Consider the following 14,736-nt stretch of genomic DNA (forward strand, 5'->3'; position numbering starts at 1 on the left):
TCTTGGTTCAGATATTATGTGGCAACTTATAGTATAACAGACAATTTAACAACAATGATCAACAACAAACAACAACATCCAACAACTAACAACCAACTAACAACCAAAAACAACCAACAACAAACAAACCAAATGACAACAACCAACCAATAACTAACAGCAACAACAACAACAACAAACAAACAACAACAAACAACTAACCAACAACAACCACCAACCAATCACCAACAACAACTAACTACAAACCAACAACAACCAACAACCAACTGACAACAATGACAACAAGGCAAAATTCAGTTTAATACTACTACTACTCCTACTACTATTACTACAACTACTACTACTACTCCTACTACTACTACTACTCCTACTACTACTATTACTAGAAGACAACCCAGAGGACAGTTCTTGAAAACCATCAGACCTCTGTAAACTCTGTATACTTCACACATCTTTTATTATCCGTATTATTTTAATGACTGTTGGATTCTCTTCTTTTTGTTACTTTCTGTCAGTCACTGTTTCCATCAGCTTAGACTTTTGTGTCAGACATGGACACCTTGACCTCTGACCTCTGACTGACCCTGAAGGGCTGATCGGAAACAGGACTTCCTCTCTGGGATCAATACAGGGTCCTGTTGTATTTATTAAACCTCCACCCCAACGGGTTCAGGTCAGAATTAAATCAATAACATAGAGAATAGAGTTTACCTTGATAATTAATGTCAGAATTCTTTTTAAAAATGCCTTAAATAACAGTTATGATGCTGGTTTATGTCTTGCTGTCATTGGTTTTCTTTGTTTGTCTCTTTCTCTGATGATTCTTATTTTATTTTGGGTCTAACTTCTTGTCTTTTTTATTCACTTCTTGTCCCAGTATTCTTCATTGGTGTCTCGGTAGGTCCATTTCCATAAATGTATTTAATGAACAATCTGAAATTTTGCCTCGAAAATTGTTTTAAAAACTGTCCAAAAACGTATTTTCCACGTATTAATGAAAAAATAACAGCTGATACAGTGGATGTTCATAAAGTACCCTTTTACACTAATGATACTGTCACTTACATAAACATTTATTTGTGTCCATTTTCTTTTATATTAGTCATATATTTAATGAATCCCACATATTGTTTGACTTTTTCAAATCAGGCTTAAGTTTTAATACATTTCAGATGAATTATTCATTATTTTTTATTTTGCATCATTGTGCATCTTCATAATATCAAGACTGAATTAACCCTTAAAGACCTAGATCTGTTTTTGTGGCATCTTTCAAATGATTCTTTCCTACATTTAACCTTTCCAAAGAGATTTATTACCATTTATTACAATATTATCCTCTGCATTTTCTATTTTTTTGTGGAAAATTATGTTTTTTCCTGTTTTTAATTCATTGATAATGTAGATGTTCATTAAAGCTCGGAGTAAATTCAGAGATTATTTTATCAAAGACAAAAAAAAGAAGAAAAAGTGACTTTTTCAGCAAACTGTATCATTAAGTAATAAAACTACCCTTTTACGCTGATGATACGGTCACTTACGTTACATTACGTTAGCATTTATTTGGGTCCATTTCCCTTTGTATTAGTCATATATTTAATGAATCCCACATATTGTCTGACATTTTCCAAACAGCCTTAAGTTTTAATGCATTTCAGGTGAATTATCAATAATTTTACGTCATTGTTCAGCTTCACAACAAAAAAATTAAAAGTTAAATATTCTCTCCCAGTGCATAATGACTTGTCTCTTTAAGCCTTTAAACCCCACATCACTGTTTATATTTATTACAAGTAACTTCATTAATGACTCAGCTGAGGATGCGGTGGATTTCTGTTTCCTCCTCAGTTTTCATGTGAAGAACCATGACTCACCTTCTGATTCATACACTTTAGGAGTATGAAAAATTAAAATTCTGAATGAATTCATCAAATATTCTGATTATTGGTGAAGATTTGATCTGGACTCAGACTGAAGCAGGTGGATCTGAGCAGGTTTAAAGGTAGAAAATAAAGCTTCGATGTGAAGAACTCAGTGACAGAGTACTTGAAAAGTAAAAAAAACAAAAACAAAACAAAAACAAATAAAACAGCAGATGGAAGGAAAACAGTGACATGAACATGATGGACTGAAGAGGAAATAACATCAAGTGACGAATATGAGAATCAGAGTCAGGGTTTGTGACTGTCCTGTTGTAAAACTGAAGTGATTTGACTGTTAGTTCGACTGTGAACATTTACACCATTTTGGATGAAGAAACAGTCACTGTGTGACCATCCAGACTATTAATGAGACTAAAGGCCAGGTCTGAGGTCAAAGGTCACGGTAATGTTATAAAAAATGAGGTAAATAATCACTAAAATGAGCGAAAATTCAGAAAATAGTGAAGAAGAAATAAACAAAATGAACCAAATGAATAAACTAATCAACAATGTAAATAAAAAAAAATCAACAAAATGAATACTATGAAGAGAATAATAAGCAAAATTAACAAAATTGTCAACCAAATGAATAAAATAATCAAGAAAATGAAGACATTAATGAAATAAATAAACAACAAAATGAACCAAATGAAAAGAGAAATCAACAAAATGAATAAAATCAAGGAAATAAAGAGAATAATGAAGGAAATGAATAAAAATAATAAAAAGAAAATAATGAAGAAAATATACAATAAAATAAACAAAATGAAGAGAAAATCAAGAAAATAAAAATGATAATTAAGGAAATAAAAAAAAAAAAAAAAAAAATCAAGAAACCTATGAAGAAAAATAAACAACAAAATTCACAAACTTAAGAGATAATCAAGAAAACGAACAGAAGTTAATAAAATAATCAAGAAAATGAATAAGATAATCAAGAAAAAAGAAAATAATGACGAAAATATACAATAAAATAAACAAAATGAAGAGATCATCAAGAAAATGAAGGGAATTATAAAGAAAATTAATATAGATAATAAAAACAAAATCAATTAAGAAAATATACAATAAAATAAACAAAATGAAGAGATACTCAAAAAAATGAAGAGAATAATGAACAAAATGAATAAAAATAATAAAAAATGAAGAAACTTACGAAGAAAATAAACAACAAAATTAACAAAATGAAGAGAATAATCAACTAAATGAACAAAAGTGAATAAAATAATCAATAAAATGAATGTGATAATCAAGAAAATGAGAAGAATAATGAAGGAAATGAATAAAAATAATTAAAAAAGAAAATAATGAAAAAAACGCACAATAAAATAAACCAATTGAAGAGATAATCAAGAAAATGAGAAGAATAATGAAGGAAATAAAAATAATAAAAAATTAAGAAACTTATGAAGAAAATAAACAACAAAATTAACAAAATGAAGAGATAATCAAGAAAACAAACAAAAGTGAATAAAATAATCATGAAAATGAATAAGATAATCAAGAAAAAAGAAAATAATGACGAAAATATACAATAAAATAAACAAAATGAAGAGATAATCAAGAAAATGAAGAGAATAATGAAGGAAATAATAAAAATAATAAAAAATTAAGAAACTTATGAAGAAAATAAACAACAAAATTAACAAAATGAAGAGATAATCAAGAAAACAAACAAAAGTGAATAAAATAATCATGAAAATGAATAAGATAATCAAGAAAAAAGAAAATAATGATGAAAATATACAATAAAATAAACAAAATGAAGAGATAATCAAGAAAATGAAAAGAATAATGAAGGAAATAATAAAAATAATAAAAAATTAGGAAACTTATGAAGAAAATAAACAACAAAATTAACAAAATGAAGAGATAATCAAGAAAACAAACAAAAGTGAATAAAATAATCATGAAAATGAATAAGAAAATCAAGAAAAAAAGAAAATATGACCAAAATATACAATAAAATAAACAAAATGAAGAGATAATCAAGAAAATGAAGAGAATAAAGGAAATAATAAAAATAATAAAAAAAATTAAGAAACTTATGAAGAAAATAAACAACAAAATTAACAAAATGAAGAGATAATCAAGAAAACAAACAAAAGTGAATAAAATAATCAAGAAAATGAATAAGATAGTCAAGAATATAATGACAAAAATATACAATAAAATAAACAAAATGAAGAGATAATCAAGAAAATGAAGAGAATAATGAAGGAAATAATAAAAATAATAAAAAATTAAGAAACTTATGAAGAAAATAAACAACAAAATTAACAAAATGAAGAGATAATCAAGAAAATGAAGAGAATAATGTAGGAAATTAATTTAAAAAAAAAAAAAAAAAAATCAAAACTGGAGAAAATAATCATCAAAATAAGCCCCAGAACAATATAAATGTGTAAAACCACTTCATCACATACAGTGAAAACATCAGCAAACCAACACTTTGGTCATTTCTTTTCTGTTCATCTTATTAAAATAACATTTATCACGTTTACTCTCTGAGGCAGATCCTTTATAAAACTCGTAGACCAGGACATGTCGTTTTTTCAGTATCTTCTGTGTCATGTAATCCAGTCTGGTTGTTCTACTGTTTTAACGATACAGAAAATAAATGATTCTAGTTTGATCCGATCCTAGCAGTGAGCGTGTCTTTGCCCATATGTGCAGACGTTCACATCCTGTTTGTCTGCTGACCTCTAATGCAGCACAGCAGACCGGCATCATTTGGAAAAGCTTGGATGTCTCGTGCTCACAGTGTAAACATTAGCAAAACCCACCGAAAATCAATAACACAGAGGAGAAATTCCAGTAACTGTACGTCTGTGGATGCAGCTTGTCTTACAGCGCAAACGTGTGACACAAACACTTCAGCATCTGCAGAAACGGTAAACTATAGGTTCACCTCTTTGAGCCTAAATTTAGTTATTTTAAGAAAGAAAATGATGAGTTTATGAGTCCATGATCTGCAGTGGGAGGCTCACTGGTGCTGTCGTACCTGCAGGACATGAAGAAAACTGTTCAATTAACGCTATGTATACAGGAGGATTTAATGCAAAGTACACAGAAATATGTGAACACTGCAAAATAATATGATAAAATAAAATATGGTAACAGAAAGAAATAATCACAGCTGCACCCACACATGATAGTGACACTGAATGAAGCTAAATATTAACGTACAGATCACAGCGGGTCTACAAATACACAAAGCGTTTCTTCAGACATTGCAGGTTCATATTTGTTCAGATTATCCACATTTTTTGTGAAAAGACAGGATGTATTTATTTTGAATATGAATGTCAAAACAGAGGAAAACTAGAAAAGCAGATCAGTGCCCCCCCGATCACCACCAAAATTTAATCATTTGTTCCTTGTGCCAGTATCAACATTTCCTGAAATTTTCATCCAAATCCGTCCATAAGTTTTTGAGTTATCTTGCACACAGACAGACAGACAGACAGACAGACCAACATCCGCAAAAACATAACCTCCTTGGCGGAGGTAATAAACAAAACACATGAACATAAGACATAAGACCTTTAATACATATTTGAAAAGGAGTGAGAAGAAGTATAACTTAAACTCCCACCCCTTCACCTTAAATAATTAATAACAGTAATAATCTTCCTAGTCTAAGCATATCTATACTATATACTATAATATGACTGATATTTATTAAATAATTTGGTTTCCGGCTCTATATTATTATAAACAATTATAATATGATTTACATTAACATATAATACAGTAACACTAATTAATGAAAAAATGTAAGGCTGTATATCATTTGATTTGTATTTGATGATTTGTAATGTGATTTGCATTTTTATTGTTTTTACTTTAGTTTATTGTTTCAGATATATTTTTTATTCTTTTTTCTTTTTTTTTTTCCTGTGTATTGTTCATTTCTGGGGAGGTATTCATATAAGCCTTTTTTGGCTTCTAACCTCTCCTGCACAATGATGTTGCTTTGTTTGAATGTTGTTGTTTTTTAATTTTCTCTTGCTGTTTTATGGTGTGCAAATAAATAAATAGAAATATATGTAAATACATAGTCATACACACATATATATGTGCGCACATACACCCGATACATACACACATATGCACATACATACACACACACACTATACATACACATACATACACACATACACACATATACACATACACACACACACACACACCCTATACCTACACATATATGCACACGTATACACCATATACACATGCATACACATACACACACACACACTATACATACACATACATACACACATATACACACACACCTACATACACACGCACGCACACACACACACACCTACATACACACGCACGCACACACACACACACACACACACGCCCTATACATACACATACATGCACACATATACACAATATACACATGCATACACACACACTATACATACACGCATACACATACACCTACACACACACACACACACACACACACACACACACACACACACACACACACACACACCTAATACATACACATACCACATACTTGTACATCTTTATCCCACCCTGTGATACCCAACACCTCCCTCATCCCTTTACCTCTGAAAAATTGTGTCATTGTACCTTCTTTAAAATAGTTTCATGCTATTTAAAAGGAGGTACAAATAGCATGAAAGAGGAGGAATTAAACTCTTATGAGCAATTTTTCTTGTTATCATTATATTTGTCCAAACAAATGTACCTTTAGTTGGACCTGGCATTAAAATGAACAAGAAACTGAAGAAAACAAGGGGTGGTCTAATGTTTTTTTCTGCGACCGTACATGTGTAAATGAGAATCTGAGGCAGAATACTGTAAAAACTTATTTATTGCACTTATTTTTCTTAAGAAACTTCAGTTTGCTCATATTGTTCTTTTTTTTTTTTTAAAGGAAAATTTGTAGATGCAAACATCTTCATGATGTAATCTTACTTTTGTTACTCTAAAACTTTGGAGCTGACATTATTTATAGGTTATTATGTTATTATTTTACTGGTCTGTTCCACTTGCGATCATATTGGGCTGAATCTGGAACCTTGCCCCCCCCCGCTCTACAGCCGACCTGAGTATTGTTATGACTGTCCTACGAAGAACATTCCAGCACTTTGGTTAATCTGAAACATGACAAATGAAGGCAGTTCTGAAGGTGAAGGAGGGCCAGGAGGGTGTACCTAATAAAGTGGCCAGGGAATGTATCTGTGGTGAATCCAGTAGAGAGCTTCCAGACTGTGGATTGATTTTTAATTTCTGTAAGATATGAGTCCATTGACATCAGTAGAGTCCTGGTAGTTTTACAAATATTGACTATATTCAGGATTTCACTTTGTTTTTTTGATGATACTTAAGTCACTTTGCTTTATTATGAATGCATAGTTTTAGTTTCAGTCTAATTTAACTGATGAATGAATATGCAGAGACATTGTACTGTTATTAATTTTCAACCATTAATTAAAACTGAATGGAAACACTGTTAATATCTACTCATTTTTATTTCTCTTTCAGTTAATGTAATTATTGTTTTAGTGCTACTTTAGTCTTCATTCTTAGTATTCCACATAAAAACTTCATTCTAAACCTTCTTTCAATAAAAGTACATCAGTATTATCGTTCACATGTACTTTAACCATGAAAATTCACATTTCATTACACAGTGAAATGTTCCCTGACAGTGTTTTACTATTATATGTAACATTTTTAATTACCTTTACACCTGCATTCATGTGTATTTTACATTTACCTGATCTTCATGTTAACATCTGAACTCATTTAAATGACTTTATAGATTGGTGCTAGTTTAATTTACTGAATTTTCCAGAAATAACAAGAGTTTATTTGATTTATTGGGGATGAGAATTTGAAACTCAACTCATAAATGGAGCATTTCACCTTAAGTTGATCAGAAACTCCATAAATTGTATGTATTTTGGATTGAAAAGACAAATATAGTGAAGTAAAAAGTACAATCTTAAACTCAGAGTAGATGTAAATGTAGAAACCTGCAGAAAATACTGGAAATACTCAACTGAATCTCAGTTTTAAACACTTCAAGTGCAGTACATGTGATGCAAAAACAGATACTTTATCGTCTGATCATCAGTATTAAACGCATGAACAGATCTGTGTTTGGTTGTAACGTCCAGCAGATGTCAGCAGCGAGACGTGTCTAAATCTGGTAATCTGTGTTCTGCTGACAGAGTTAGTGGCGTTAACAACTCAGACCATATGTTACTCAGTTGTTTAAATGACGCGGATGCATAACAAACTGTTTATCATTATAATTATATTAAATCCAATCCAATCCTAAAGTACTTTAAAATAACAGCAGTGGACCAAAGTGCTGTACAGAAAAATAAATAAAACCCAAATAAAAGAATAAAATACAAGAATAGATTAAAAAAAAAAGCCATACAATTAAAAACAAAAAAAAATAAGAGCAATAAACCACTACCAAATAAAAACAATAGAATAAAGATAATAATAATAATCATCATCATCATCATCATCATCATCAGACCAAAATAAAAATCACTGTTTAAAAGCCCAATTAAATGCATATATGCAGAAAATCAACTGCAGAATTGAATAGATTAAACCCTTTAATATGGTTTATGATCTTAATTTGATAATTCATATAGTTAAGGGGTGACTTTATGCTTTGTTTATGTATTTATTTAACCCATAAAGACCCAATGCTTCTTTTTTGACAGTTCCCACATTTATTTTTCTCTACATTTAACCTTTCTTAAGTGGTTTGTTTCCATTTATCATAATATTATCCTTTCCATTTTACATTTTTTTGAGTGAAAATTAGTTATTTTCCAATACTAGATTTACTGAAAATGTACTTTAATCATCAGTAAGGTAATAGTATAATAACCTACAAATAATGACAACTCCAGATTTTTCTCTTTGTTTTACCATAAAAAAGTTAAATCACATGACAGGGTTTACATTTACAAACTGAAACTGAAACTGTGAATGTTTAACCCATAAAGACCCTGTGCTACTTCTGTGGCAGTTCCCGAACGCATTTTTCTTTCTATTTCACCTTTCTAAAGTGATTTATCACCATTTATTATAATATTATCCTCTGTGTTTTACATTTGTTCAGTGTAAATCATGTATTTTCCTATATTTAATTTACTGATCGTGTAGATGTTCATAAAAGCTGAGATTAAAGTTGAAGGTTATTATATCTAAAGCAGAGAAAACTGAAGAAAAAGTGACTTTTTCAGTAAATTATATCATTAACTGAACATAAACCCAGTGTGTCCATCCACTGTCATTGATCCAACTCCATGGGTTTTACTGGTGAATCAAAGTTGTAGAAGATGACGGTGTTTCCATGGTAACTACAGAGCCTCTGAACGTCCAATTGGGTCATATCTGATGACCATGAAAAGATGAATAACTGTATTTTATGCCAATTATTTACATGTATTGATAGAATTAGTGGATCGACAGTGATTTACCTTTTTATATCAGTAAATGATTTTGGTCACTGGTTGATATTTGGGTCTTTATGGGTTAATATGAACATAACATTATGTTCAGAGATGTATAATAGTAAGTCAAAACTGCAATGACAGGGTTAAAACCTATTAAACAAACCATATTTTTGGTCAGATTTGATTCTTTTGTCATTATTTAACATCAACACAGTGGTAGAATGTCAGTAAATACTAAATTTGAGGTGTTTGTACTTCTCCTGTACTACATTTCAGAGACTTAATACTGTTATGATCAGTTACTTTAGTTGTTATAACTGTACCAATATGATAACACACCATTTGACTTCACCAACCTAATTCTGAGCCATTTGGAGCACTTTGAGTAAAAATAAACCAGTCCAGAACCCAGGACACTGGTCTGCTCACATAACATAAAAGTAGGTTTTTGTGTCGTATTTTACAGGTGAGAAAGTGGAGACGACCACGAAAACAACAATGTAGAGGGAGAGAAACCGGTATGAGTAAGAAGTGAATAAACCCAGAGTTTGGTGGTGATTTAGCATCTGTTGAGTTTAAAGAAAAGATCAGGAAAAGCTTGAGAAACAATGAAGAGAAGGTCTGAGTTGGACGTTCAGCACAGACCTGTACAACTGCATGAACTAATGTCAGCTAAGATCAAAAATGTTTTGGAAAACAACAGCTATGGGGTGAGGAAGCTGCCAAATATTCATGTGCATTAGACACATGTTGTGCATATTAGTCTGTAGATGTGCAAAAAATAAACGTGTAAACTCTTGAATGAGTTCAGTCATACATAAAATGTATTGTGTGTATGTTATCAGAATATGAATTCATATGTTTTGACAAGAATTACAAACATGAAATGCAACTTTACGATTGTTCTTTCTCCATCACGAATACCAATTCACCAATGTGACTATTGTCAAAAATACAGCCCCACTTCACAGACAATTTTTTTGGAGCAGAGGATCCATGGATTCACAGACTGACCATGAGTTCAGGTTCCAGATCAAGGCCAGATCGGGCAGGATCACTGTTTCAAAATGAACGACAAAGTCAGAGAACGAAATCAGGTCAAATCAAACCATTTGTATATTGTTCTGATATGATGTTACTTGTAAAACACTGTAACGCTCCTTCGTCAACCATCTTACAGAGAAGGACCCTGAACATATGCACTATCTGTGGAATCCATGTATCTGTGCTTGATAAATAATTCCTGTGAAATGGTGACGTATTTTTGACAGTAATATGGAGAAAATAAGCAATAAAATGAATAAAAACGACCAAAATAAACAAAACAAACAAAAAAAATCAATAAAATGGATAAAAACAAACAAAGTAAACAAAAAAATCAACAAAATGAATAAAACATTGAAACACTGATTCACCAGTAAAACCCATGGAGTTGGATCAATGACAGTGGATGGACACACTGGGTTTATGTTCAGTTAATGATAGGTTTGACTGAAAAAGTCACTTTTCTTCAGTTTTCTCTGTTTCTGATATAATAACCTTCAACTTTAATCTGAGCTTTTATGAACATCTACACGATCAGTAAATTAAACATAGGAAAATAAATGTTTTTCATTGGAAAAAAGCAAAGTAATACAGACTGATATACAATAAATGATAAATCACTCAATAAAGGTTAAATATAGAGGAAAAATTAGTTTGCGAACTGCCACAAAAGTAGCACTGGGTCTTTATGGGTCAAACCCATGGAGTTGGACAAATGACAGTAGATGGATACACTTAATTAATGGTCTATTTTACTGATAAAATCACTTTTTCTTCAGTTTTCTATGTTTTTGATACAATAAGCTTTGAATTTACTCTGATCTTCAATAAACATCCACATATCAGTGAATTAAATATAGGAAAACACATGATTTTTCACTGAAAACACAAAATACACAGGATATTTTTTATAATAAATGGTGATAAGTCACTTAATAAAGGTTAAATATTTGCAAACTGCCACAAAAGTAGAAATGGGTCTTTATAGGTCACCAGTAAAACCCATGGAGTTGGATAAATGACAGTAGATGGATACACTTGGTTTAGGTTCAGTTCATAATAGATTTTACTGATAAAGTCACTTTGTCTTCAGTTTTCTCTGTTTTTGATACAATTTACTTTGAACGTAATTTGTTCTTCAATAAACATCCACATATCAGCGAATCAAACATTGGAAAATACATGATTTTTCACTTAAAAAAAACACAAAATACAAAGGATGATTTTATAATAAATGGTGATAAATTGCTTAATAAAGGATAAATATAGAGAAAAATTCATTTGCAAACTGCCACAAAAGTAGCTAATTCAGTATAAAACATCTCTAACTTATTCCAGGGGAAAAGTACATTTAAAGCATCCATAAGTCTGCAGAACTGTAATGGAAAGCTTTCTTCTCCAACCACACCGACAGTTCTCACACCTCCTCATCGGTTTCAACCTGTTTCATCATTTATTCTGCCCTTCAATGCAAAGTAAAGCTCAAACTGCTCCCATTCATCCTGAAAAACGAGCTGCCATACAGTGAGGTGTCAGTGACGATCAGCATCTATCAAACTGTTTCCAAAGACAAAGAACCGAACAAACTCAGGCTGAATTCATTAATGTACCTGCTTCCTTTACAACTTCTAAAGCTCCAACAGATCTGATACAGAGGTAGAAAAGAAAGTACATCTAAAACACAGCATACGTCTAACCTCAAGCATAAAATAACATACAACATTTTCCACCGTGTCATTATTTATTGAACAAAACTGAGGCCAAAATGTAGGAGCAGCGCATGAAACATTAAGTTCTCTCTCACTGTTGATTCACCAGTAAAACCCAAAATTAGTGGATGGAGATACTTGGCTTATGTACAATTAATGATATATTTTGATTAAAAAAAAAAAAAAAAAAGCCACGTTTTCTTCAGTTTTCTCTGTTTTTGTATAATCTTTGAATTTATTCAAGTGTGTTTGGAAAATGTCAAACAATATGTGGGATTCATGAAATATATGACTAATACAAAAGGAAATAGACACAAATACATGCTAATGTAAGTGACAGTATCATCAGTGTAGAAGGGTAATTTTGTTAATTAATTATATATTTTGCTGAAAAAAATCAGTTTCTTTGTTTTTTTCTGTTTTGATGTAATAACCTCTAAATTTGCCTGTGGTTTGAGACCTTATGCTGTTATATTTGTAGGTCTTTAAGGGTTAATTTAGTCTTGATGTTGTGAAGATGCACAATGATAAAAATAAAAATAATGGATAAGTCACCTGAAAGGCATTAAAACTTAATTGTGTTTGGAAAATGTCGATCAATATGTGGGATTCATTAAATATATGACTAATACAAAAGGAAATGAACATTAATAAATGATAAGATAAGATAAGATAAGATAAGATTTTATTTATCTCACCGTGGGGAAATTTAACACTTTAACAGAAGCAAAACACAACACACAACTGCAGAGAAAAAGACAGGTAGAAAAACAAAAAACGAATGAAAAATTAAATATAAAGAGAGGCATAAGAAATTTGGTATTTATACAAATGTTTAAATGAATTTAGAATTAGAATTAAATATTATTTACGTATTTACATTATGACAGGATGTAACACAAAAGGGTAGTTGTATTAATTATATATTTTGCTAAAAAAAGTCATTTATTTCTTCAGTTTTCTCAGATTTTATATAATAACCTTTGAATTTACTCTTAGCTTTCATGAATATCTACATGGTCTGTGAATTAAATATAGAAAATACCTGATTTACACAGAAAAATGCCAAATTAAGAGAATAATATTATAATAAATGGTGATAAATCACTTAGATGTATAGAAATATTAATTCAGAAGTCACCATAAAAATAGTTGGAGGTCTTTAAAAGTTCAACCAGCGGAGCATATTCAACACATACCCAGGATCTCCTTCATTTCCATGGCGGTTCGGATCAAACCCACAGTTTCCATGTGCATATGAACACACTGAGCGGCTGCAGATGGAACCTGGTCCACTTTAATCCAATTTTAACGTCTTCTTTTGATCCGCACACTGGACTTGGTGAACCCATGAGTTCATCTGCGCTGCTTCCAGACCCTCATGCAGGCACATTTGCACTTTATTTTTCATGTTATATAACGGAGCTCTGTGCTGGAATATTAATTCTCATGTTTAAACTCTCTTTGAAAACAGACCTAGATGTACAGCAAAAAAAAAAAAAAAAAAAAAGGACTTGAAAAAATCCAGTAAGAGCCTCAGCCTCATCTCTGTCTGTCTGCATTTACACACTCCTATGTTTTCCCTCATATAGTGTATAATTATCATTTTAACTGGTAAAGTTGTTTTTATTGGTTATCTATGTCAGGATTTGTGTCCTCTGTGAGAAAAAGAGGTTTTTCTCATTTTTATGTTTTGTACTTGTGTCTTGCAGGGATCTTATTAAACCCTGTGGACGCCTCCAGACACAGATGGGTTTCATGTCCTGTATGTATGTGATGCACTATTTTGAAGTTTATATATTTAGTTTCATATCTTGAAAAGATAAAGAGTATGTAATGAGACCAGAATGAGAATTTAAGTCTATGGCTACATTCAGACTACAGGCAAATGTAGTAGTAGTAGTAGTAGTAGTAGTAGTAGTAGTAATAGTAGTAGTAGTAGTAGTTTATTCAGTCGTTAATTACTATTAAACAACAAACAAAAAACAACAAATCCATTGTTCCATATATAATGCGACCAAAAGGGTTTAAGCTGAAGTGCAGATTTATTTTCCCTAACCCTATTTACAATAAACAAAATATTGCCACATGAAAACAAACAAACAAGCAAAATTTCAATTTAATCATTGCTAAATATACAACAGAAGAGAACACATATTTCATTTAATTCAGGTAAATCATGTCCTTATCTCAACTACCAGTATTGATCCTACTCTTTTAAACAAGTATTTTCTTTAGTCAATCCTGAGCTCTATATTTTTGAATAATAGTTCATTTGTACATCGTTTTAATGTGACCCAAATCCGATGTTTTCACCCATATGTGACCTGTATCCAATCTGTTAAAAACCGTTTGAACAGCACAAATCTGACCCAGACCACTTTCATATGTCGTCCTAAATCTGATACGTATCTGATATTTTGCAATGCAACTTCAGTCTGAACGGCCAGGTCGCATTTATCCGATCTTTATGTTATTGAAATGCGACAAACGTCACAATTATGCATCCCAGGAGGAGGAGCAGAGGAAAAACATATTTCCTTCCATAAACACATTGTGTGTCTGCACGGTCACGTATTC

This window comes from Sphaeramia orbicularis, chromosome 3 (assembly GCF_902148855.1).
Source record: "Sphaeramia orbicularis chromosome 3, fSphaOr1.1, whole genome shotgun sequence".
Classification (NCBI taxonomy): Eukaryota; Metazoa; Chordata; class Actinopteri; order Kurtiformes; family Apogonidae; genus Sphaeramia; species Sphaeramia orbicularis.